The 26,782-nt window shown below is 41.0% G+C and overlaps 1 protein-coding gene and 1 long non-coding RNA gene across 2 annotated transcripts in view; one reads left to right on the top strand and one right to left on the bottom strand.

Moving 5' to 3' along the window:
- The first annotated feature begins 3,582 nt into the window (after positions 1-3,582).
- LOC309541485 lies at positions 3,583-24,899 on the top strand. Its single transcript, XR_014223733.1, has 4 exons — positions 3,583-3,794; positions 6,413-6,494; positions 7,066-7,092; positions 24,789-24,899. It is a non-coding gene; the product is annotated as an uncharacterized lncRNA (long non-coding RNA).
- A 1,437-nt stretch (positions 24,900-26,336) lies between these two features.
- CELF2 (CUGBP Elav-like family member 2) overlaps positions 26,337-26,782 on the bottom strand; it is a 543,470-nt gene continuing 543,024 nt past the window's right edge. The window contains exon 17 of the mRNA XM_082238976.1: positions 26,337-26,516. The gene's annotated coding sequence lies outside the window, so the exon portion shown is untranslated. The remainder of the gene's footprint in view (positions 26,517-26,782) is intronic.

A 26,782-nucleotide genomic window follows, 5' to 3' on the forward strand; every position in this document is an offset into this window, starting at 1 on the left:
TAATGATGGATTATCTATTAAAATACCACCAATATATGAAGTCGTGGGCAGGATTTGAAATATAAGCAGTGGATTAATGAAAGATTTAACAGAAGTGTTGTAAAACAGCTAATAAAAAGGAGTAAAAAACAAACATCGGGAAAGGAGTGGTGGGAAGTCAAGAAGAAACTTCATATATATATTTTTTAAATGTATATGATGAAAAATGCTTTGAAATGTTGGAGATGTGATAAAAAGTATATGAATTTTTTTTTAAAAAAATCTGCTGTCCAAATGTTCATTTCTGATGGGCAACTGCAAGGCTCTCCTCTCTCTTTCCCTTTACAGCCAAATCTCTGTTTTTGAATGTCTCGGCTGCCAAACGTTTCAGAAGCTGAATGCCCAAAACCTGGAAGTGAATGCTTCCGTTTTCGAACGTGCCTTGGAAGTCAAACAGCTTTTCATTTCCCCCATTGACTTTGCAGCCGGCCCACTGATGCTCGGTTTTCGAATGTTTCAGAAGTCGAATGGACTTCCAGAACGGATTACGTTCGAAAACCTAGGTTCCACTACTACCCTGTGCTATCTGTACAGATATGCAGGTGGCGCTGTGGTCTAAACCACTGAGCCTCTTGGGCTTGCCAATCTGAAGGTTGGCGGTTTGAATCCCCGCAACGGAGTGGGCTCCTGTTGCTCTCTCCCTGCTCCTGCCAACCTAGCAGTTCAAAAGCAGGCCAGTGCAAGTAGATAAATAGGTACCATTGTGGCGGGAAGGTAAATGGTGATTCCGTGCACTTTGGCTTCTATCACAGTGTCCCGTTGCACCAGAAGCGGTTTAGTTCTGCTGGCCACATGACCTGGAAAGCTGTCTGTGGACAAACACAGGCTCCCTCGACCTGAAAGCGAGATGAGCACTTCAACCCCATAGTCACCTTTGACTGGACCTAACTGTCCAGGGGTCCATTACCTTTTTACCTATTAGCACATATGGCTACCGTGCCTTAGAATGGATAAAATATTGGCCCACCCTTAAAATGAGACATCTGGAACCCCAGCGGGAAGTAACTACACACAATTTACCTGTGCTCTATTGAGCTAAATCTATTGTAGCTCCATGACTGCTGTTGCCTTATGCATCAATGCTGTGTTTATGCGAAATCACTGGTTCTGCCTTTCAGATGCTGATTATGATGTAAATTGTGTTGCAGCTGCAACTGTGATACTGCACTAAGATTTCAAAAAAATAAAAAGAAAAAAAGAGAAAAAACACTGAGAGACAAAATGAATGCTATATTCTCTCATTCAATGTTATGTTTCCTCCTTTAACTGGAGTGTTTATTATGTGAGATGTGGAACAAATGAATTGAGATACCAAATAGTTTTTGTGAGCTGATTCCTCTCCCCCGCTCCCTGTCAATTCATGATGCCACAATACCATTATAATGGTGTTTAAAGGTTCACTCATCATATATTCTTCAGTGCTTATTACCATAAATACTGCCTGCCCAAAAAACAAGATGATTGAGCCTTCATGCTACAATTTCTCTAAATAATTAAATCGTATTATATTAATAGAAACCCTCTTTGTTTATTTCTTTATTTCAGTTACCTGAACCAAATAAAACAATTTCTCTCTGATTTGACATTTCTTGAAGTAGTACTTTTAATAGCTTTTAAAGCTAAATGCTAAGCTATAGCTATTGTCTGGCTTTTTTTGTCTTGCAATTTTTCATAGTGCTTTCATACTCTGAGTGCTCTCCCGTTTTTTTGTTTCCTTTTAATAATATGAGCATATATTCATTTGAATCACAATGAGATTTGGAACGGACTGTTAATCAACACAACACTTCTTACGCAGGAGTGGCAAATTTAGTTTGCTGATGACACAACCAGTGAAGGCAGTTGTGGCATATAGAAAATGGTGGAGGGAACCCCCCCCCCCCAAAAAAAAATGCCTTTCACAAATTTCTGTATGTTTGTAACTCAGATTGGGTTAGTTTAGCAGACCTTACATTTGCATGGACCTGGAGCCACAAAGTGTGTGAGTGAGAAAACCCTGGCTGACAAAGTCCATTATGCTATAGGCCTGGATAACATTTTCATTCACCCATTAATTAGGTTCGAAAAAAATAATAATTAAGTTTGTTCTGGGTATAAGCTTTTGTGTGCATGCACACTTCTTCTAAACCCCAGAAGCCAGCAACAACCAGGAGCTGGTACAGAGAACTATCAAGGCCCCACCTCAAGTTATGGTCTTGATCATGGGTAGGCAAACTAAGGCCCGGGGGCCAAATCCGGCCCAATCACCTTCTAAATCTGGCCCATGGACGGTCTGGGAATCAGCGTGTTTTTACATGAGTAGAGCGTGTCCTTTTATTTAAAATGAATCTCTGGGTTATTTGTGGGGCATACAAATTTGTTCATATCCCCCCCCCCAAATATAGTCCAGCCCCCCACAAGGTCTGAGGGACAATGGACCGGCCCTCTGCTGAAAAAGTCTGCTGACCCCTGGTCTTGATACTGGTAACTAAGTGTGAAAGAGAAACTTAATTTAGACTGCAGTCCTTACACACTTACTGGGGAAATACTCAGTTGAACACAATTGGGCTAGGATAGGATTATACCATTAGGCAAGTTGCTATATTGTACCCTTCAACTGCCCCCAAAATACTGGGATTGCCATGAAAACCCAGGCTACAGCTCTCCCAATCCAGCTCTAGTTGGATCGAGGCAGTCGTCGTTCTTTCATAGCCCAGACATTGCACTGTTGGGATACTGCCAGGGAGACAAAGTCCATCATGGCCCCAAGCCGTCTGCCGGACGATCCATCGATCTCCCGTAGGCACGCAGTATCAGCAATTAGTGGCATGAGTTTCCTGGAATAGCTTGCCACATTCCGGAGCTCATGCACACTCTTATCAGCAGATAATGCACAGCAAAAGTCGCACGCAGGAGAGCATTATTTACAAGCTTTATTCAGCGTTGATCAGAACAAAGAAAGACATGACTGCCTGCGTCAGTGTCTCCGACAGAGAGAGAAACGAAAGCAATAGATAACATAAACATCCTGTGAACAGGAAATACGCAGGCTGTGACACAAACATCCTGCTCCCTTTTAAGGTGGAACGGAAATATCCTAACATGCACCCCATCTATTTGCACCTCAGCAATTAAAGTAGATTAGAGGTTTTGAAATTAGAGATTTTAAAAAATATGAAGCAGTTTTATAAATGCTTTTAATAAAACAATAAAGTAAAATAGCGCAGCATAAGGAAGTTCCCTTAAATCTTGACTCAGCCATCTTTAAGCAAGCCATTATCTCTTAGTCTTTGCACACCCACCCAGTCCGTAAAAAGAGGGGCAAAGATATTGCCCTACTGTTGCATAAGGGCTCTTGAAATATTGGTCCAGTTTGCATGTTAACGGTAAGCCAAACAATGGCTTTGGTTACAGTTTGTGAAATGAACCCAAAGCCTGAGTTTGGACATAACGTCAAGCTCAGTATGTATGGCTCAGTCTTGGGCTACCGCTCCCAGAGCTCTCACGTGATTGGCCGACTGTGAATCACATGAGAGAGGCATTCCATTCTGTTGTGACTGTTATTCCAGTAACTGACGTTTTTTAACTGCATTCTGCTTCTCTCTCTCTGTGTGTGTGAGGGACAATGGCTGCTGGGAGAGGCTTCTTAGGATATGCTGTGTTGTGTCAGTGGGATCTGTCTGAAGTGAAACAGACTGAGGAAGGATCCCTAAACATTAACAGGGAGAAATCTGTGCAGGAGCCTCTCTGTAAGGAGCAGAGAGAATATTGCTGAGGTGAAGGTATAAGCCTTTTAGATGAAACTGTAAAGGCTGAGTGAGACCTGCAATTCAAGTGGGAATGTGCCCATGTTCGAATAAGCACGAGATTACAGATATATTCTTCACAGTTATATGTTCACGAAAGCAAAGTTCTTTTGGATATAAAGACACAGAAAGGTAGCCGTGTTGGTCTGCCATAGTCAAAATAAAAAAATTCCTTCCAGTAGCACCTTAAAAACCAACTAAGTTAGTTCTTGGTATGAGCTTTCGTGTGCATGCACACTTCTTCAGATACACAAAAGCTCATACCAAGAACTAACTTAGTTGGTCTTTAAGGTGCTACTGGAAGGATTTTTTTTATTTTGGATATAAAGAGTCTGGGCATTGTATAGTCTTTACAAAGAAGCTACCAATCACCTGGAAGTGTTATTTAGCTTCCTAGCTGTAAGCTACTCTGTTCCTTTGCATATCACCAAAATTTTATTTTGTATATGCACACAACAGACTGCAGCTCCCAGAATTCTTTGGGGGAAGCCATGACTGCTCAAAGTGGCATCATGGTGCTTTAAGCGTGCGGTGTGGATTTAGCCCGGGGGGAGGTCTCTTCTGAAGAGATTTCTGGCAGAGTGGAAAATGAGGAAAGGGATGGAGGAGACTGCAGAGAGAGAGAGAGAGAGAGAGAGAGAGAAAATGAAAAGTGCAACCTCGTTCCCTCATATTGTCCAGCATTTCTTTAACAGAAGCTCTGCAGTCAAGGGAGTGACAGAGACTGAAGCCCACAGCGTTGCTCCTGTCCAGAAAAAGGACTGAGAGACTTACCTTTCTGGCCTGAGCGGTTTTTGTTTTCTGTCGTTCTATCAAGAAGCTGTGCCCTTAGCTAACTGTCACTCTTGCTTCTGCTTTTCCTTGTTAAACATGTCACAGGTCTTTATTTTCTTTAAGTGGTTTTATCGTGAGAGAATCAGACATGTGCTAATATTATTAGTATTATTTTTTTGCAGTGGAATGTTCTTTCTTTCTTTATTTTTTATTTCCAACAAGTTTTTATTATTAAAATAATTCAGCATTAATACAAACATGTTACGAATATACAAACATACATTTCATACAGTCCTTAAAAATGTTCATACATACCCACATTCAATCCCACAGATACTTCCTTTTCCCGTCACCATCCCTCACCCGTCACCTCACCCTTGTGTTTGACTTCCAATCTACTCAATTGCAATTTCTTTCCACTTCTATTACTTTCTTTCACACACTTTTAAACCAATTTTCTACTTCTTTTTCTGTTACACATTGTTATCCATCTTATTTAGTATTTCAGTATTTATAACGGAACTTGTTTATTCTAATAGGGGTTCTGATTTTTCAATATGGTTTTGCAAGTATCCTTTACACACCTTCCAGTCCCGTGTTAAGATTTGTAATATAACAGGAACAGCATGGGCGAAAGAGAAGGGCTGTAACCAAAACAAGAATTTAAAGAAGTGTTTTGGAAAGCAAGTTTTGTTTCCAAATAATACCGGGAACCAAAAAGTCTAATCAGAATTAAAGTATGATGGCTCTGTTGCCACAGCTTTCACCCTGTGTGGATTTGTAGAAAAGCCAGTATTTGTTTTCAGTGGGGTAAGATAATACTTTAAGATAGGAGAGGGGTGGCTGTTTTCTGTTTCTATTATGGTAAGTGTCCCACTGCTTTTTCCATTACAGTGGTGCCTCGCAAGACGAAAAGAATCCGTTCCGCGAGTTTCTTCGTCTTGCGGTTTTTTCCGTCTTGCGAAGCAAGCCCATTAGCGGCTTAGCGCTATTAGCGGCTTAGCGGATCAGCTGATAAGCGGCTTAACGGATCAGCTGTTAAGCGGCTTAGCGGATCAGCTGATAAGCGGCTTAACGGATCAGCTGTTAAGCGGCTTAGCGGCTTAGGATCAGCTGATAAGCGGCTTAGCGGCTTGGGAAAAGGGGGGGGGAGGGAAAAAAACCCCGCAGGAACTCGCAAGACATTTTCATCTTGCGAAGCAAGCCCATAGGAAATTCGTTTTGCGAATCACCTCCAAAACGGAAAACCCTTTCGTCTAGCAGGTTTTCCGTCTTGCGAGGCATTCGTCTTGCGGGGCACCACTGTACATCCTTTCAGGAAATGCAGAATTTTGGGGCTCTGGCCCTTTATCCCAAGGGACCACTGGTGGGGCAACTAAGCTACATTAAGAGTTTTACATTGCAACCCTACACATTTCTACTCAGAACCAAGTCTTGTTGAGTTCCATGGGGCTTAGTGGATATAGCGTTGCAGCCGTAATTGATCCATTAATATATCTGCATAAAACATACCCACCTTCTTATCCAACAGACTTTGGGGGAAATTGCCTGCTTCAAATGAGGGTGCTGTGCTGTTTTTATTGTAATTATCTTTTATATCTCAAATACATCTTTTTAATATAGCTAGATGGAATTTTAATTCTATTAAGGCTTATTTGATTTTTTTAATGATTGCTTTTCCTCTGCGCTTTGAGCTGTTCTTATTTTAACTGCAAACTGCTTTGAGTCCCTGTCAGGGGAAAAGGCAGGGTATCAATAAATATATATAAGTATGTAGTGATAGTTCTAAAGAACACTCATTTTTCTTTTTCTAGATGATCCACAGTGCTCAAAGTGGGCGCCAGAGAAGATTGCATCTTTTGGCCTCTAAGGCATCACCTATCAACTGTGATATCTGTAAGTACCTGTCTTTATGTTTGTATTAACAATGTTCTTAAACTGCCCCCAAACTGACATTCTCTGGGCAGTTATCAATAATGTTCAATACTATAAGAGATCAAAGTAACAGTGGCGTAGCGTGGGTTGTCAGCACCCGGGGCAAGGCAAGTAATTTGCGCCCCCTAACCTGTGGATTTGCGCCCCCTAACCCTAACCCCCAGATGTTGCGCCCGGTGCAGCCGGCCCCCCCTGCACCCCCCACGCTACGTCACTGCAAAATAAATATATAAAACAATCACAGTATAAATTAAAATAAATAAAACCACCGGCACAAAACATGGACGGTTACATCCCCCTTAAGTCATACTTATAGTAGTACGACTCATGCAACACGTTGGCGATTAATATACACACAATAATTGCCAAAATGATTATGCATCCTTTATCAATCTTCTGAGAAAAATACGAAACATTATGCAAAGCCACAGAGACTTGCGAACTACCCAACCTAAGATGAACTTTATAATGTCTGATTTCAATGGATTTTTCAAGTGCTTAACTCAGTCTTTTGTTTTCTTTATCTTTTTAGGTAACTTCATGAAGATACCAACAAAAGGTAAGTTCGGTGTTGTTCACAATAGTCTTACTATTGAAATGGCAGAGAAAGTGGGGAAAAAAGATGCAACATAACTGCTAGGCATTCCTCTCTGGGGATAAAAGTCAGCCAGGTGCCACCACAGAAAAGTCCCCGTTTTAGTAATCATCTGTTGCACACCATTTGGCTGGGGACATCCAAGAAGGCATAAACGAGCTAACTTACTTATTTTTTTAGAAAATGCTGCAGCCTAGTTGAAAGGACTCTTCAAACCATGGTTTTTTATTGTTTAGTGGAAGGAATGCCTTCTTTTGCTATCAAACCAAAGTTATTCTGCCCGCTCTGTTACCTATGTTTCTTCAGGTAGCTTAGTGATGTATACGGCCGTGTTTCCAAAGAGCTTGCTGCTTCATAACAATGTTTGGCAGTTTAGGTCATCATGTCCCCCAAATGAATGGTTGGCGGTTACCATAGGGATAAAAAGGACTTAAGAGTCTTTGTGAGCCGCAGCATAAAAAGAGAGAGAGAGAAAAAGCCCTTGTTTTGGCATGTGTCTGCAGTAGTGTATTCACAGTGGATTGTGAAGCTTAATTTCAGGAATAATAGAAGGGTCAAGGAACAGCTCATTCCTTTCTGCCTCCATATTCTGTTGAGTGGACGATGAAAATTCACCAGCTGCCACAGCAGTAAAAACATATTTTCCCCCAGAAAAGAATATTTTCTATTTCTGAGGAAAGGCATTTAAAATAATGTGGTGAAAGGCATATTGCACCGTTCTATTCCCAAACAGCATTTCGTTTCATTTATTTATTTATTTATTTTATCCTGCCTTTCCTCCAAAATACGGCGCCGTTTTAATTGTTCCTCCTTGTGAGCTTTTTGTCCTAAATAAGCTATACACGTCAAACCACTTTCAGTATTGTTGGGACTGTAGAATAATACTGTTGTTTGAACCAGCCCAACGTTCACAAAACAGTGTGTAAGCTTTTGAGTTACGCAGAGCTCTTCTCTCAAACTGGCTCCTCAACAATATAAAAAGGGGTGGAGGGAGGGAAGATGGGTGGGGTGGGGTGGGGTCGGGTGGCGATGTTTCTGTTATGCTTAATGTAAGTAGGGTTTGGTGTCAGTGTTGCTTGTGCTGTTCACTTGTGTTCCTTTGGTGGTGAGAGAGGTTGGGGTTGGCCTGGGGTGTGGCTGTTCATTTGTGGTTGGCTGTGGTGGTCTTTGTTTTCGTATGTGAGTGGGGTGGGTGGGTGTTTTGGATCAGGTTAGCCATATTGATTTGTATGCTGTTGGTGGATTATTGTCACTGTCCTGTTGGGCTGTGTATGTGATAAAGGGGAGCCATACCGGGGTGAAGGCGTCTTCTTCTGTTTGTCCCCATGTCAGTTTCAGTTTATTGGTTAATTTTTCTAGTAGGGCTGTTTCCCATACTATTTGGTACCATTGGTCCATGCTTACTCCTGACAGGTCTATCCAGTGTCTGGTTATGATGTTTCTGGCTGCTGAGAGTAGGAGGGTTATGAGTTCTTTGTGGTGTAAATGGGCATTGTTGTCTTGGAAGATGTTTAGTAGGGCCAATTCTGGGGTGATGTCTAATACTTGCTTAGTTATTTTACATATTTCTTGTGTGGCTGTTGTCCAGAATAGTTGGATTTTGGGGCACTCCCACCACATGTGGAGGTATGTGCCTGTGGAGGTGCACCCTCTCCAGCATTTTGGTGAGGTTCCTGGGCGTATTAGCGCTAGTTTTCTTGGTGTTAGGTACCACCTGTAGGTGAGTTTCAGAGTTTTCATCTGTTTATTGATGTTGGCGTGTAGTCAAGTCCTGTCTGCCGTTTGTTTCAGTTCTAAATTGCAAGGCAGGGAGGGGTTACAAAGCCAAAGCAAATTAGAATTGTGCCTTTCGAAGAGCACCTCAGGTTGCCTAGAGACATACTGGAACCAAGGAGCAAATGTAGGTTGTTCATTTGAATTAGGACTGTCTCTCGGTTAGCAAAATTTCAGCAGAAATTCTAGCTTCTGAATTTGTGGTTAGATTTAACTGATCTTAGATTGGCTGTTTGAAATTGTACTGTGGGCACATCTAATTCAGGATTAAGATGGTTTAATACCCAGGGAGTATTAGGCATTGAAATTCTATGAGAGAGACTACCATTCCCATGATTTTTTTTTTTGAGGAAGCCATCGTGTGATCACGCATAGCTATCACCACACAGAGGATGACGTCAGTACAATATGTGAATCAGCTACTATTTCTCTCTCTCTCTCTCTCTCTCTCTCTCTGTGTGTGCGTGTATTTTAAACCCCTGGCCCAATAACATAATAGAACCAGAAGATCTGTTGGCCCCCGAGGCAGACCCCAAAATGGCACCAGGGAAGAAGGGGTGAGGGAAGATCTATATAAGGAACAAGCAGCGAATAAAGATTGGCATTGGGATCAAGCACTGTCAGAAACTACGTTCCCCAGAACAGGATCTACACATCACTCTCCATTTAGATCAGATACCTTTTCAATTATAGAGTTGGCAAGGTATAGCATGACTGGAACTTCAGCAAACAATTAATAGCCCCCAAAACTTTGCCCCGCAAAGGGAGAGAGGGTTGCTAGCCAGTATGATCAAGGGTGATTTCCCTTCTCCCATGGCTAACGTAATTCACTGATACCTTAACTGACAAATTGTTAGAGGAGGCCCCAGATAATTTAATACATGCAATGCAAGAAATGTTTGTCAGGCTCAGCGCTGGATTTAGGGCAGGGTGCCAAGCTGATTGGGTGCATAATGATAATGATAAAAATAAACAATATTTAATATTATTAATTGAAAAGCTATATTTATATAGGTACCTACTGAGAAGTTCCATAAAAAGCAACTGTACAGAAAGGAATTATTTATTGATGTATACTAGTGGTCAGCAAACTTTTTCAACAGGGGGCCAGTCCACTGTCCCTCAGACCTTGTGGGGGGCCAGACTATATTTTGGGAGGGGAAAAAAAACAAATTCCTATGCCCCACAAATAGCCCAGAGATGCATTTTAAACAAAAGGGCACATTCTACTCATGTAAAAACACGCTGATTCCTGGACCGTACGCAGGCCGGATTGAGAAGGCGATTGGGTCGGATCCGGTCCCCCGGGCCTTAGTTTGCCGCCTACCCATGATGTAAACCTCCCAAATGTATTTTGCATAGTTAAGTTTTTACCTCTGCCTTTAGTACATTTTATTTTATTGCTATGACTGGTGGCTGACGCAAATAAGGATTCTTATGATCTGATAGTGAAAATAAAAATATTTGGGAGTGGGGCACACCAAATTTTGTGCTTGCTCAGGGCACCATGTTAACCAAGTCCAGCTCTTTCAGGAAGACAGGATCCTAGATCGTAGAGTTGGAAGGGATCCTGAGAGTCAACTAGCCCAACAACCTGCAATGCAGGAATTTCAACTAATGTATCAATGACAGGTGGCCACCCCACCTTGCAGCAATGCTACGGCTGTCAGAGCACGGCATCGTGAGAGGCTGCTGTTGAGCCGATGGATGAACTCTCACATCTCCTTTGAGGGTGGGGTGGAACTGTGCTGCACTGGTTACTGCCACATGTCGGAACCTCTGAAACTGTTGCGATTTTGCCTACGTGCAGTTTCACACAAAAGCAACTAAGAGCTGGCCGAAGGCCAAGAAGACTGAGCAGAGGGAGTTATTCTGCCTATAGATATGGGACCTTGGATACAGCTCAACTATAGGTTGAGGTCTCCATATAGGCATGACGACTCATGGCCTTCCTTGCTGGATAGTTGGTTGGTCAGTGTGGTGTTGAGAGTCATTTGGAGTTTAAGAGAGAGAGAACAAAGACATTGGATTCTTATCTCATTATACATGACTAAGCCATTTCTCACCTTCTCACCCCTTGCCTTTTCCTGTAAGACCTATTACAGTCGTTAAGAGTCGTCAACAGGCTCATCTCAGCTATCTGCCAATCTCCCATTCCCACCACCCTTCTGAGTAATACCCCTCCCCACCTTCTCACTATATAGAAGGGTCTGGCAACTTCTGTTTCAGTGTATCTTTAGAAGTGTGCATGCACACGAAAGCTCATACCAAGAACTAACTTAGTTGGTCTTTAAGGTGCTACTGGAAGGAATTTTTTTATTAAGAGAGAGAGAGTTTAAGATGCGTGTCTGTATCCTGTATATAGTAACTTGTGAGTCTGCTGCAAATAATTAACACCTATAAGTAACCAAGTTACTGGTAGCAGTGTCTTGTTCCTGCTTCATCCTTCCTGCCTGCAACTGATTGCTTCTGGAAGTCTGTGTATGCTCTGCTATATTCAGTTGGGTCTGGCTAAGACCCTGCAACATGTTAAAGTTGCGAATCACCAATAGAAACCTTACAAGGCAGGGGGAGGCACAGCCCTCTGTTTGCAAAATGCAGGTCGTTGCAGGAGCAGCGGGTTATAAATTGTCCTCCTTTAGACCCAGCCCAAGGACAGCTATATTTTGCGCAACAGCGAAAGGGTAGTTGCGCTGGTGCTGAAAGAAACAAAAACCCTCCATGTCCCTAAATGGGATACCATTGACTGTGGCACCATATTAAAAACAATAAATCATATTTATAGATTTTATCCGGCGCACGCTGTCCAAGAGCCTGTTTACTGCAACGAAGTGGGGGGAAAAATCAGCAGAAAAGCAAGCGAAAGGTCCCATTGCAAGCTGATGACCTGCTCAGCTGGTGAAAGAGCAAGTGGGCATGGCCTTTAGCTGAACTGAAAAAACTAATTAAATGAGCATAAATCAGTTCTTAAGCCACCAGCAGGTACACAGCCTCGGGTCTGTTTACTGGACCCAGCTCATGGAAAATTCCAACCGAGGATTGTGAGAACTAAACTGAGCGGCTTTCTCAACAGCAACATGCAAGAAACCAAAGGGACAACACTTTGCTTTGCAAAAGAATACTTGGGTTTTCTTTCTTTTTTGGCACCTTGGAATTTGCTAGTTATCGGGGATCCCACTGGGCTACTCTGGGCAATAAGTACAGTTTGGAACAGGTATAGATGTAACATTATTGCTTTGCTATTTCAGGCTGATTCTGTTTTTTTTGACTGAAATTCCATGGCCCTGATCCAGCGAGGAGGTATACATTTATGGAAGTTACTGTGTATCCCAGGCTGAATATGGGCTTCAGCAACTGGAAAAATGTCTGCCACGTATAGAGATAATTGATCCTGTGAGCGATCTACTTGGGTAATCAACATAAGTAGTGAGCAGCCAGCTCAGGAAAGATCATTTTCCCCCCTTTCTGTGAACTTGGAAATGGCAGCTTATATTGTTTTCAGTTCATGAAAGTGGAAGTATTCATGCTTTCATGTTGCGCTTTTCTCTTGAGTTAGACCACTTCTGGGAGCTGTTCTTTTTTTGTAGTGGCTGCCATTTTGTAGAATCACAGTATGTCACAAACACATGTTCTGTGTGTTTGTTTGTTGAGGAGGAAGAATGGGGCTGGAAAAAAATGTGTTCTCTGTGTGCGCGCGCTTGCTAATTAGATTAACAGTCGTATAATAATTCCAAAGAAAAGCAGTGAAATTTCCAACTTCTTTTATTCTATTCAAGGAATATACAGTTTCTCAGAATATATAGTTTCTCCACTGAGGAGCAAACTCATACAAATGCCAGGAAGCTGCAACTCTTTTATTTATCTCATTCTTTATCTAACTGAAACCTCTGATTTGGTGCATTATTTATGCTAGTGTCTGGCTTGGTGTTTGAATCTTTGGACTTCTACGGTATAAATGTACGATACTGCAGTATTTTAAAACTAGAACAATGTCTATAAAAGTAAGTGATCAGGAACTGGTGCCGGTACTAAGAATGGACAGTGTTTTGAGTCAAGATCTATTGTTTTGGGCCATAGTTTTTGAGTTGTTGTTTAATTAAGTGCTATTAAAAGTGGAAATTTTCAAAATTCATACTTCCATTGTGAAAGCATCCTTTATTATATAGCTTCATCCTTACCAAACATTCCCCTCCCCCCGGATAAATTGAGTTTAGGGATGGTCAAATATGCATTCTTCACATTGTCAGTCAACAGTCATGGAACTGAAACTGCATATTGCTGCTCAGATTTTTTTGGGTTATTTTGTTTGGAAAAACACAAGATAAAAGGGAACGTGATAGAGGGGAATAAAATTATGGATGTTGTAGATAGTGAAGTTTTTCTCACTCATCATAGTCTCACATACTAGAACCTGCAGTTCTCTGTTGAAGTTGAATTGTAGAAGATTCAGGAGAGAGAAAAGGTAGGGGATAAGACTAATGAAGTCAGGATGATTATATGCTGCCCCTAGGAGTGCAGGCAGAATGACTCTGTATTTTGCATTTTTTATATAAAAAATTATATGCTGCTTAATCAGAAAACTGTGCAATTAAAAAATAGATAAAATAACCAATAAAGGACAGATAAAAATAAACAAAACTGTTAAAGAACCACCCCAATAGATACACAGATAAATTAAACACAGATAAAATCAGCAAAATCAGTTGCTGGGGAGCAAGAGTGAGAAAAGATATATGGTTGGCTAGTGTGAAATTGGATGCTGCACCAGATCAGTGTGTGTGTGTCTTGGTAATCTTTTGTAATATGATGCCCTGTGCGAGGCTCAGATTTGGTGCCCCCAAATGGATCTTCTTAGTTATGGACCTTCTCAATTTTATGCCCCTCAGCTCGGCGCCCTGTTTCTCCCTAACCATCTCCCCAATTTGAAACAAGAAGATATTAACAATGGGATGGCGGAAAGACCACGCCTGATTTTCCAGCTTGTGTAGCTATTAACAGCTTTGGGGGATGTTGTTTGAACAGTGGGTATGGCATGTGAGAAAGGGACAAATCTTTCTTCCTCTAACGCTCATTGGGCTCCCATGTTTTTCTTTATGTTCAACCTCCCCACCAGACGTTGGGTGATCTGATCCTAGGTCTTGTAAGTCATATTCAGTTAGGTCCTAAAAAGCCAGGCACAGCTGTTTCGGTTTGGAAGTAGCATTTTTGGGTTGTAGGTACAGTGGGAGAGGTTGAGTATGCTGAAATTGTATAATTGTTGAGTTGGAAGGTACGCTGAGTGTCATGTAGTCCAACCCCCTGAAATGCACGAATATTTGTGCCCAACGTGGGGCTCAAACTCACGACCCTGAGATTAAGAGTCTCATGCTCTGCCAACTGAGCTATCCAGGCAAGGATTGCTGGCCGATGATTCTCAAGATTCTGTGTGGAACAGTCTTGCATGTGAAATACCAATCAGGAGTCTACAAAAACGCATTAGCCCTGCTTTGCCTTTTGATAAGCAGGGGTAAGAGGGTGCTAGAAGCTATTTCCCCACAGTTATAGTTCATGTGTAGGCTGTGCTTAATTCTAGGGAACGTTTTCATATGCTGGTCCATACTTTGTAACCTCTAGGATTCTTTACTTTACTTGAATGCCCTTGAAGGCGAATTTGGTGGAACGCTGCTGGCTGTTCTTCTAAGCTGTAGGAAGGCAATTCTGTACACACTTACCTGGGAGTAAGTCCAGCTGAAATGAATGAGACTTTTGAGTAGACTTATCCTTCCATCACTATCAGTTCTTTACATTTGTGGGGTTTTTTCCTGCCTACAAGTGCTGGTGTTTGATCAGATCTAATGAGTGTGCTGCTACAGCCAGTTCCTCAGTGTTTACATTTCCAGTTTTGCTGCTATTCACTAGATGTCACTGCCTGTCCACATCCTATAAGAGCAGCTGCAAATATAATGATAAAGGTTTGGCCCTTCTAGATTCCCACAAATGTTTAGGGCACTACCGCTGGGCTATATACAATGTATATTTTAACCTATAATAGGTTTAGCTTGAAAAGAGGTAGTGGCGATGAGTAACATGTGCATTTGGACATTTTCATAAGAGATGGAGTTTTGAAAAAGAGGGTTCCATTTTAATTCTATAGACTTACAGTCATACCTCGGGTTACAGACGCTTCAGGTTGCGTTTTTTTGGGTTACGGACTGCCGAAACCCGGAAGTACCGGAACGGGTTACTTCCGGGTTTCGGCGGTTGTGCATGCGCAGAAGCGCCGAATCGCAACCTGTGCGTGCGCAGACGCACAACTGAGGGTTGCGAATGCTGGGGGTTGCGAATGTGCATCCCGCACGGATCATGTTCGCAACCTGAGCATCCACTGTATAAGCTTATAAACCTATTCATTTTTTATTCATTTGGCAGGCTTAAAAAAATAAAATTAAATCCATGAGATGAGCTTACAGCCATGAGGCGGTCTGGACTGGAGCAAGCCATTAAGAGGGTTCTGGCACCCCTCTCCCCAATTCCATACTGTTTGTCATCAGTGATGATACATCTTCTCACTTTTTTCCTGTGAGTATGGATAGGTGTACAGGCCATTGCCTTTCTCTAAAATTACAGAAATCTGTTGATCAGAGTTTATACCCCAAAGCAGGCGTTTTCCATGTGCAATCTATAGTAATACACAAACAAAAGTTCAGACACAGAATAAGTTTATTATGGTATATGGCAAACATCAGACACTTTAAACTGTTCTCTGGTGTCCAAAAAATGGCTTCATATTTAGTAAGAAAAATAGTCTTTCTCCTTAATATAGCCTTTACATTGTAAAAGGAACATGTTTTGATAACAATCTTGGCTTTCAGGAAATTTTTGCTCTGTGCTCAAGGAATTCCCATTTCCCCTCTTCCCTGTAAGTCCATTTTTTCTAAGTTTCATGGATAGATTAAATATACCATACAAAAAAAAAAATTCATTTGGCATGGAGGAATTTAAAACTTTGCATCCCCTTTTTTTAGATTTAACAAAAATAAAATCCAGACCCTAGAAACTCTTTGCTTTTAATCCCTCAATATTTTTTTTTTACAGACAAAAGTATCCTTTCAGTAGCTTTATTTAAGAACTCACGCACTAAATAGATATAAGACACATCCAATATTGTGTTCCTGATAGCAAGTGCATAGATTTTGTTAAGATTTTTGTTCCCCACTTGGAGAGCATGTTTCATGGTCAAAAGAAGGGATATTTCCCAGTGATTGTGCTAGAGCATATATGAGAGAGAGAGAGAAAGAAAGAGAGAAAGAGAGAAAGAAAGAAAGAAAGAGAGAGAGAAAGAAAGAAAGAAAGAAAGAAAGAAAGAAAGAAAGAAAGAGAAAGAAAGAGAGGAATAGGGAGGAGTAAGAATAGGCAGGTAGGAAGGAAAAGATAGAACGAAAGAAAAGCATAGGAGAAGGAGGGGAAAGGAAACAAACAGGACACAGCAAAGTTGTGAAATCACAACAGAGAATGAAGAACAAAAACAGCCAAACCAGCAGTACAGTCGATTCCTGATAAGTGAATAACCTGATTGCTTGTACACAATGCTTTATTCACTTATCAGGAATGAAACACAGTACACTGTTTTTTCCATAGCCTGATACCTAAGGACCACCAAATTGGGTTGTTGTTGTTTTTTGTAGATAAAAAAACATTAACACTCACTCCAGCGAGGTATTCAGAAATCTTTTGGCCTTTGAAATAAAGCTCCTATAGTGAGAGAGATAGAGACACACACTAGTGGCACAGCCCTTTGCTGTTAAGACCACAAAGAGGTTTGCCACTGCCGTCAGTTGGATATGGATTGCAGCCTATGTGAAGCAGAAGCGTACCTGAATTGTAGGTGGAGACACAGATACCTTCTGAATACTAGAAGGGCTGCCCTTATATCTTCCCCTCTGGAAAAATAAACCACTTTGTTCTTGTAGACGTTCCTGTAACACTAAAGCCTGAATTTTGAAGGGCCAATAGAATATGGAAACACTGTAATATCAAACATACAGCGGCTGCCATCTCAAAATGGCTTATTTACAGGAGCAAAGGAATCTCAGGTTGTTTGGGGTCCTTGTGCATATTAGCAAAGTGGAACTAGGAACTGGGAGCGTTAGAAGACCCTAGAGCTGCCACTCATGACTGTGGATTGAACGATGTGTTGTGTATGGGGGGGGATTACCAAGAAGCTGTTTCCCCATGAGGCAAATGTGGGGGTAGAGGAGTACTTGGAGGGCAGAAATTGGGTGGGTAGGAAGGTGATGCTGAATGCCTCCCACTGCTGCTACTTTGGCGAGATGGAGTGTGGTTCTACCCGCCGCTTTTGAATCAGGCCCCTTGCGGCTTGCATAACCCACCAAGCCACCAGCTCTGTGTAGGGTGACCCAACAGGAAGTCAAGAATAGGTCTACCATTTTTCAACTTTCCTGAGGTAACAGAGAGGTACCCCCCGCCACTGTTTGCCACTTTGAATGGTATTAGGCAAACAATGAGCTTTATAAACGCCTGAAGAAATAATAATAATAATAATAATAATAATAATAATAGGAGCCCCTGACTCTTCAAAGGGTTCCTGAGCCTCCCCAACCTCTGCTTCATCATCTGAATGTTCCAGGCAAGATGTTGAAGTGACTTCAGTAGTTGTTGTACCATGGCAACTAACTCATTGCTATAACTAGCCCATGGAGGTGATTATGATTTACATTTCACAAAGGTAAAGGTGCAGAGACAATGAATGGCTTGGCAAAGGCCACCAAGTAGTAGAGGTGGAATGTGGACCTAAATGTCCCATGTGTCGGCCATTGCATCCTATTGATTCCAATCATCCCCCGTTTCATTTTTTAAAATGAATAATAATAATAATAATAATAATAATAATAATAATAATAATAATACTAAAGATGCTTGCATCTTTTACACTGAAATAAAATGATTGTCAGCACTTATCACAATTAAGGCTCATGAAACTGACCTGGGAAGATGAGTTCATTCCCAGCCATTCTTGTTTCTATTTTTATTTTTAACAAGAGTGTCTACTTTCTTGTGACGTAGCAGGCACACTGTTGCATCATGGGATATGGTCCCATGATGCAGCTGTACAGATGAGGTACTTGGAAAACAGAACCAGGGGCTGGGGCTTTGGGAAGCAGGCACCAGTGAAGCCACGTGAAAGGCAGCAGGAACAGCCCCCCCCCCAGGAGGACAGCTCTTCCCCCAACAATTTGCGCCGCTTTCGAAACCCACAGACATAGAAGCTTGCAGAACAAGCTCCTCAGAACAGGGGGGGTCATAGGGGGGGGGGAGTTGCCAGAACCATGAGAGAAGAGCTTCCATTGAACAATGTTTCTATTCTGAAGAGGTTGCCATTTTGGACTGTGCGTGACTGGCTCACACAAGCCAAGACCAGAAAATAAAAGTCAAAAGGGAAGTCTGGACTCCATCTTTATAAGAGCACTTTTAAATGGCCTTCAATTCCTGAGTTTGGGATAAAGGAATGTATATATGGCTTGAATCCCAGAAAGCATGGGGTAGAACTTTCTCTATCTGCAGAACCCCTCCCCAACTTGATAAATTTGAATATCTGATCAGTCGAATCGATAACGACGACAACAGCAACAACAACAGAAATCCCACCCGGGTCAGTGGTATCGATGAAATGGAGACAAAATTTATAAGAGCACTGGGCGGAAATCAAGATTGCACCAGCGACAAGCCTGCTTGCAGCTTATTTTCACGGTAGTTTGTTTTCTCTGATAATAAGAGAAAATACAATTGTGGGCCAACCAGCCCCTTGGCACCCAGGAGGGCAATAAATATTGTAATAATCCCTTTTCTCTTTAGAAATTTGTGCCGTTTCATTATCCATAGCGTACCATGTATGCCAAGATCAAAATAATCCCGTTCGGCACCTATGGCGATGCTCTTTATTTTATTGTTGACTTCCACTAGCTTTCTCTGAGCTCTGATGTCTCTAACAAGCTTGTTCACCTGGTGGGGTTTTGGCTCAGGCTCTCCTACCTGTAGTTAAAACATTATTACTTCTGAGAAACAGTGGGCTAATTCCATATGCTGCCAGGGAGCACAGAACTTCTGGAAGAAATCCCAATATTTTCCACATTCTACTCCCATCAAGCAACTTTTTGGTAGTAAACTTAATATGCTCCTGAAAAACAGAAACATGTAACTTTTCAGCCATTAATCAGAGGAAAACTTTACTTAGGATTTTTGGTTTTTGTGTATAAAACACATGTGATTTCCTAAAAACTATGACTAAAAAGGCATCTCCAATGTGACTTCAGGCAAGCAATTAAATAATCTTATATTATCAAAATGATTAAAAGCAGGGAATTGAGGGGGGGGGGAGAGAGAGCAAGAAGTTGGAGGTAAAATAGATCAAGGGTATCTACAAATCTGCATTCACTCTCCAATCAGATGTTCACTTAGGTGGAATCGACTGTATCTTTTGTACACGACAAATAGAAGAAAAAAAATCAACAGGGACGTGAAACAGTGAGGTGTGCAGATGTATTACCAACACGGAATGACCACCAACATTACAACACACAGAGAGAAAGAGAGACAAGTATTAGGAAAATGGTTTAATATTGGAGACAGAAGCAAAAAACTGCATCACACAATAACATACGTTACAAAAATAAGTTTGACTGTTTCAACTACACGGTTATGTCCACAATGAAGACAGAAGAATCAGAAAAAACTTTTGATCTAAACAGCAAAAAAGCAAACCCCTACTTTTTTTTAACTAATACATTTATCCACATAAAGTGACTGTGTACTCCTAAATTCTAATTTATCTTTATATTGTGTAACAGCACAATACAGAATAAAAAGTGAAACTTACCGCTTGCTTTAAAGACAAAATTCTAAACACTAAATATAAGCAAAGGGAAAGAATTAAACCAAGCCAAAGTTTGTTTGTTTTTTTAAATTCTCTTAAACAAAACCAACTTTCTTTCTACCAACTGGAAATCAAACTTGAAAATCAGCCATGATCTGGAGGCCCACAAGAGTAAGCCACAAAAATTTCCATATTATAATTTTTTTTAAATCTCCAGTATAAAAAGTTCCACTGGTACAAAATGCATAAGTACAATCAAGTTTTAGAAATAGGAAAGCCTGTGGTTTGTGTGGTTTGTTTTTTTTTTTGGCTCAAATTCCATCAAACAGCAAAATCCAAATTCATCAACGAAACAGAAACAATACTCAAATGGTCTTACAAGTTTCCCACTACTTTGCAGTAACTTTGGCTTTTCTCTGACAAAATTTCAAAAGGAAACCTAGGGGCACAGCCCATTTGCGCCACAGATACAGCACCGCCACCCATGCGCTGAGCGCATCCCCCATGGGGATCAACAGAACCCTGTTTCCTTCTTCTAATATCTGTTTGTACACAGCATGACAGGATGGTTGGGGAATTGCGAGGCGTGTTTCCTGGACGCGCATCCCTCCCCAGACCCACCTGGTTTTGATGCGCGTCTTTTGCACACAAGTAACTTTCCTCGGACAATGAGGGATGGCCAATAGTGCGCATGGGAGGATGTGCGTAAACCACAGAGAGAAGGAAACTGAGTTTTGTTGAGTTGATGGGACTCTTTTGTATATGGACACTGTACCCATAGAGCAAATGGATTATGTCACAAGGTCCAGACATTCTCAACTAAAAGAGAGTTATTCATAATCTACAAACAACATGTTCTCACAGCACAACACCCTGCCCGCCCACCCACCCTCCGGTACACAGGGTTACTTTTTTGTTTCGTTTTGTTATGACATCATTCAGAAAGATAATGAAAACTACAGCTTTTTTTAAAAAAACAAAACAAAACTCTTTTTGTTTGTTTGTTTGTTAATCAGCACTTAAGTTAATAAGAACAGAAACAGTAAAATGATTCCAGAGAGTAGCACAAGCCAAGGAATAATAATAACCCCTATGGTGAAAGAAAGATGAACTTGTTACTCCTTTGAAAAATGGCAATTTTGCTGAAATTGGTTGATTTTGGTTGGAAAACTACTTCTTTGTGCTTTTGGAGTTTGGTTTTTGTAAAGCAAATTCCCCTCGTTCGAATAATTTTCCTTCCTCTGCTGTAAAGCTCTTTGCACTCTTGCAGCTTCCCAGCCCCTGCATTTGATATTTTAGGAGTGAAAAATAACCTATGCGGGATCAGAAAAAGCAAAAAAAAAAAGGGGGGAGAGTTTGTGGAGCACACGTGCAAGTGTGAATACTGTGTACAGTTAAAGAGCTTGACTGGCTGGTTTTCCTTGCTGCAGTTTTCCCCTGTCAAAGAGGCAAGCCCAGGGCTGACCCAAGACATTTTAGCGCCTGAAGTGTACCACAAAATGGCACCACTTCCCCTCCAGGGAAGAAGGGGCTGAGTGAAGATCTACGTCGAGGACAAGGAAATAAAGATCTACATTGGGACCTGCTGCCCCTGTGGAGTCTGCCATCTGAGGCAGTTGCCTCATCTTGTCTCATGGCTGGGCCGGCCCTAGGCAAGCTGCTTTTAAAACGTGATAGCAACTTACCTCTTTGACCAGAGGAATGTCAAGGGAAACAGTCAGCAAAGCTCCAGATCTGTTGATGCTTCTTTCCCTGTCATATACATCTCCCTTCTTTGGATCTCTGCCTTTGTCACTACGGAACTAGTCTAGGCCTGTGAAATTCTTTTAGTTAAGTTCAAGATTTCCCCCCATTGCAAACGAGTGTTGCTTGAAAAATAGCTAGCAATGGGGGCAGGGAACACCTGCCGCAGTTGACACATGCAAATTGACAAGGAGATCTAGAGTTCTTTGAGTTTGGCACCGGCTGGTTGCGTGGCAAAGGAACAGTAGCTTGGGTGCAATCCATTGTGCATGGCTGCCATTTTAATGGGGCTTGTATGGGGCTTTGGTGCAAGTCCCATTGAAATGAATGGGGGGGGGAGTGTCCTCACTGAGTTTTTCTACACGAAAGGGATCCAAAGAGTTTGAAAGAAAAGCACAATTATTTGGGAAATTTAAATGCCAAACAACAATATGTCCTGGAAAGACATATTATGATGATCCTATATTGTGGATCGGTATACATGTGATAATCCAGTAGGCAAAAATTGCTGCAAGAAGTACAAAATAGCCCTCAAAGGGTTTAGGAAGGCCCCAGCAGTAGTAAAAACATATGAGAATAACACAGAACATTATCTATAAGTGCGTGTGCTAGAAACCTTTTTTTATTTTTTATTTTTTTGCATCACTTGGATTCTAGTCCTTTCCATCCCAGGGCTTCTCTATAAAACAATCATTTGAAAGCAAAGAAGGGGTGTGTGATCATTATTTTGTATTTTTAAAAGATACTTTACAAGGGGGATTTTGGGGGCAGGGGGAAGGTAAGGGAAGGTTTGACTGAAGTAGGAACAGACAATGGGGAATGATTATGGCACTTTCATCAGTAGCTTATAGGGCTGCTGACATGTTTTGGCCTGGAAAGGGGATGATCTGCCAGAATAGAAGACCCAAATTTGGTTTAGGAGTAGGAATGTTATCCGATCCAAAGTAAAAAAAAAAAAAAGCCATGAAGGGTGTTATCAGCATCTTTTCTTCTGCTTTCAGTTTCCTGGGCTCTTTCCTGCAAACACTCAGGATTCGCAGAATCCCTCTCTTCTCTCTATGAAAGCAGTTTCTCCATAGTGAGTGTTTGCAGGGCTGTGCCCGTATATTGTCGCGACAGAGAATAAGGGGTACAAAATAGGTAAGGCAAAGATACCTTTTACACTGGACCACTTTCTGTTGATGTAGCATGCAAGCTTCTGAGTCACACAGAACACTTCCATCTAGCAAAATGGAACGCTGTGGCGATTAGTTAGGCAAGCAGAGAGTACAGCCGATTTTAAATGTAACGTTTCATTTCAGAGAGGTGCACAGAGAAAGCGCCACCTGTGCTTGCTACTGCACTAAATCAAATACGTGACGCGTTAAGGGGAGGTAGGAAGTCCTAGACCAACCTTGGCCCTCCAGATGTTCTTGGCCCACAACTCCCATGATCCCTAGCTAGCAGGACCAGTGGTCAGGGATGATGGGAACTGTAGTCTCAAAACATCTGGAGGGCCGAGGTTTTGAGGAAGCCTGTCCTATACTGTACTGTTAAGGACATAAGCCAGGAAGCTTTGATTCGCTGTAGCTGCTCTCCATATGGCCGTTGCATGTTCAGGGATGTTTGCCTGCCCTTCACACTTTGCATGTTCATTGTGGGGAACACCAGCATGGATGCAGCAAACCTGTCATCTATGGAGTGCGTGCACTGATAAGCCCTAACTGACGGCAGCTCCCGGGTGCATTTGCAAACACCAGCACATAGATGTGACGCCAGCGCAACAACTCTGACTGATAATCAACCCACAAAGCTTAGCGTCCAGGCATGCCCGGAGGCTTTCATTTGTCTAGCAGAACTTCTGCCTTTGCTCTGAACCACCGCCCCCCTCTCTGACACTTTCCGTGTCGGCTCCCCTGAGTTCAAAAAGTGATATGCCATGCCGGGTGGGAAGGGGAGAGACTCTCATTAAAAGAAAACCCAAAGTGCTTACCTTTCTCCCACCCAGTTGTGCTTGCACGTTATAAAAATAAATAACTTCAGAGCAAGGCAGAAGTACTTGCTGGATACCTGGAGATGCTTTAAGGGTTGTTTAATAATAATAATAAGAATTTATATCCCACCCTCCCCAGCCGAAGCCGGGCTCAGGGCGGCTAACAACAATAAAACAGTATAACAGTTTTGGTCTGTGGCCAAGGCATTTTGGGACGAGGGGGGCATCGGCGTACCTCTTGGGACGCCATGTTTTAAAGTGTTGTGCTTTGCTTGGATAATATATATGCACTGGCTGGTTAGTACATAACTGAGCCTCTTTTCCTTCTCCCCTGCTGGTGTGCCATCATACCCTCCAACGACCTGCTGCTCAAAATCAAAAGGCTCATTTTTTGGGTTCTGAGCTCCTGCGGGAGCCAGGTGAACTCGTGCCAGAATGCCGGACCAAAAAACCAGGACATTCCACGATCCAGTCAGAAGCCAGGATGGCTTCCATAATTCTGGGTTGAGGGGTTGAATGGAATGCCCTGTGACTTGTTTATTACAATTATTTCTGTCATGCCTTTCTGGATACTAACCCCTCCAATACATAGATCTAACGGACCCGATCCAGTCCAGGCTACCTGCACTAAGAGTGCAAACAGCTTGTTTGCTGTGGAAACACCTGAGCCCATGAAAGCGGGTGGTTCGTGTGCCTGGTTTGTTCCGAAGATTAGCTGAGCGACAGCAAGATTTTTCCCTTCTACCTTTCAAAGAGTTTTGCAGCAATTCAAAAGTTTGCATGCTCCATTATCAACAGAAATCAGGTCAGCAAATGATATTGCCCCACCTACTTTGCATCCATTAAATCTGCATCAATATATGACGGACAATTCAGGCAGATAACACATCAAAGCATTACGACATGTGTAAACCTCATCCATGAAAGTAGTTTTTTTTTATCTGCAGTGCACAATGAAGATTCATCCAGGAAGTTCTAGTGCATTGGATTTAAGCAAAAGTTTATTTTATTTCATTACAAAAATATTTTCCCCCCTTTAATGATTTCAAATGGTGGGTTTACCTCTCCTACCTAGGAGTGGTCATACAATACATAATTAAAGAATTTATTTTATTTTATTTTATTAATACTGAGTAGCATATTCCAGCAGCATATTAAAAGCTCTTTTAAGAAAAGACAAAAAAACCAAAGGCCTAAAAAGGAGATCTACAGTTACTATTTTTAAATATTTTCTTTTTAGTTATAGATACAGAAGAAATTTAGACAGCAGTAAAATATTATTATTATTATTTTGTCCTTCAGGTCTGCCCTGTGCATTTTTCTGATTTCAACCATGTATTAAATAAACCACAAAAAGTAAGTATATATATATTTATAGCTATAGATATATATATATATATGTATATATAAAAATAAACAGCAAAATGGTGAATGTATAAAAGTATTAACACTCAAGACAGCTCTGGGTGGAAAGGGTTAAAAGTTCAAAACTTTCTCACCTTAGAGGTTTCCATACATTATGAAGAAATTACATTGTGAGGTTTGCTTTCACAGCGTTGATGTGCAGAGTGGTTAGAAAAGTGAAACATGGGCACTTATACAATGTTTTACAAAAAACATCCAAGAGAAATAACAAACAACAACAACTTCAGGCAACAAGACCACAGGATAGCAAGTTAACAAACTTTTTAACCTCTTTTTCCTTTAAATATTAGGGATTCATACAAAACACATAGTAAAATACCCATGTTATCAAATTACTTCACACAAGAAACACACTGAAGCTCTAGGAAGAAAAGTACCTTTGGAATTTGGCACTGAAGATTTTTTCACTGATTTCTTTTTTATTATTATTATTTCTTTAAAAGAAAAAAAAACTGATCACATTTTGCTGAACACAAACACATCTAAATTGTCCACAATAATAATTTTTAAAAAAATATGACACCAATGCGTCACAGAAGCCAACACAAACTTAGTCTGGAATAGTTTTATTTTCCACATGAAAACTTTTTTTTTTTTTTAAATTTTAAGCAAACAACTTTTTCCGTTTTTTGAAATTCATTTTTTTTTGTTCTGTTGTTGATATTGTTCAAGTAAAAACCAATTTCAAACCTGTTGCTTATAAACACAGAACACTTAAAGACCATAAGACCCATGATGAAACCACAACTTAATTCACAGAAGCACCAATGGAACAACAGCTAACAGTAGCCTTTCTCCTGTACATTGAAACAGTATAAAATATAGGTAATTTTCATGTGCATTAATTCATGGATTGTCTAACTTGTGAGTCAGTTCAGCAAAAGGTGACGGTAATAGGTAGCATTTGCCCTAAAACAGGGTAAATTTTTTTGTTTGTTATACTAATCTACAAAAAGTGGTTCTATATATATATTCTTAATGAGAAAGTGAGCCACCTAAAATGGCCTTATCAAAAAACTTTACACTGCCTGAAAAATGTAAAAACTATTACAGACCTCTAGAGACTTAAAATCAGACAGTTCTTCATTTCAAACTGTTTTGGAAGTAGTCTGTTAGAAACCAACATTCTGTCTCTGGACACATATTGCTATTGTCATCAATGACCAGCCAGAATGCCAATCTCTGTATAATACTTTCAAGTCTGGTTTTTTTTTATTTTTTATTTGAACACAAAAAGAAAAGGGGAAAATAAAGGAAAAAAGAACAACTAAAAAACCCTAACAAAACATTTTGCCACAGGTTGTGTGTGTGTCTTTTTTTAAAATTTAAATAATCCTATTATTAATTTGACTAGTAATAAATTTTGATCTTGCATAAATGCAGCAATGCTTTTCACATTGACTTCCCAGAATTCGTATAGGTAGATGAGGTCACATGCAAATTTCAAAGGTTCAAACTATAGATCAAAGGTCAGTAGGAGAACCAAATTATGATGTGAGGTCAGAAAGACATCAGAAACAATGACGGGACGATGAAACTTTTTTTTTTTTATAGACGCCACAGGGACATGCTAGGCAAACGATGAGCTAACGAGCATGAAGATGTCTAGGGAAAAACAAGGAAGAGGAAAAAAAGTTACGGAGAGTCTATGCAGCAGAAACAAAATCATTTTTTTAAAAATGGGTGCAGGAGAAAACTAATGCAAATCTTGCATCATCAGAATATCAGCCATTCACGCAGTTTGCATTAACTGTACACTTGGCCAACAACGACGGCACAATGAAGGACTCCCCAAAAGGAATCCATCTGAAAAGGAGTTAGAAAAGATGGATTCCTGTTTTATTTGGGGGGAGGGGGAAAGAATAAAGAAC

Source organism: Podarcis vaucheri (assembly GCF_965113315.1).
Source record: "Podarcis vaucheri genome assembly, chromosome: 10".
In the NCBI taxonomy this organism is placed as follows: domain Eukaryota; kingdom Metazoa; phylum Chordata; class Lepidosauria; order Squamata; family Lacertidae; genus Podarcis; species Podarcis vaucheri.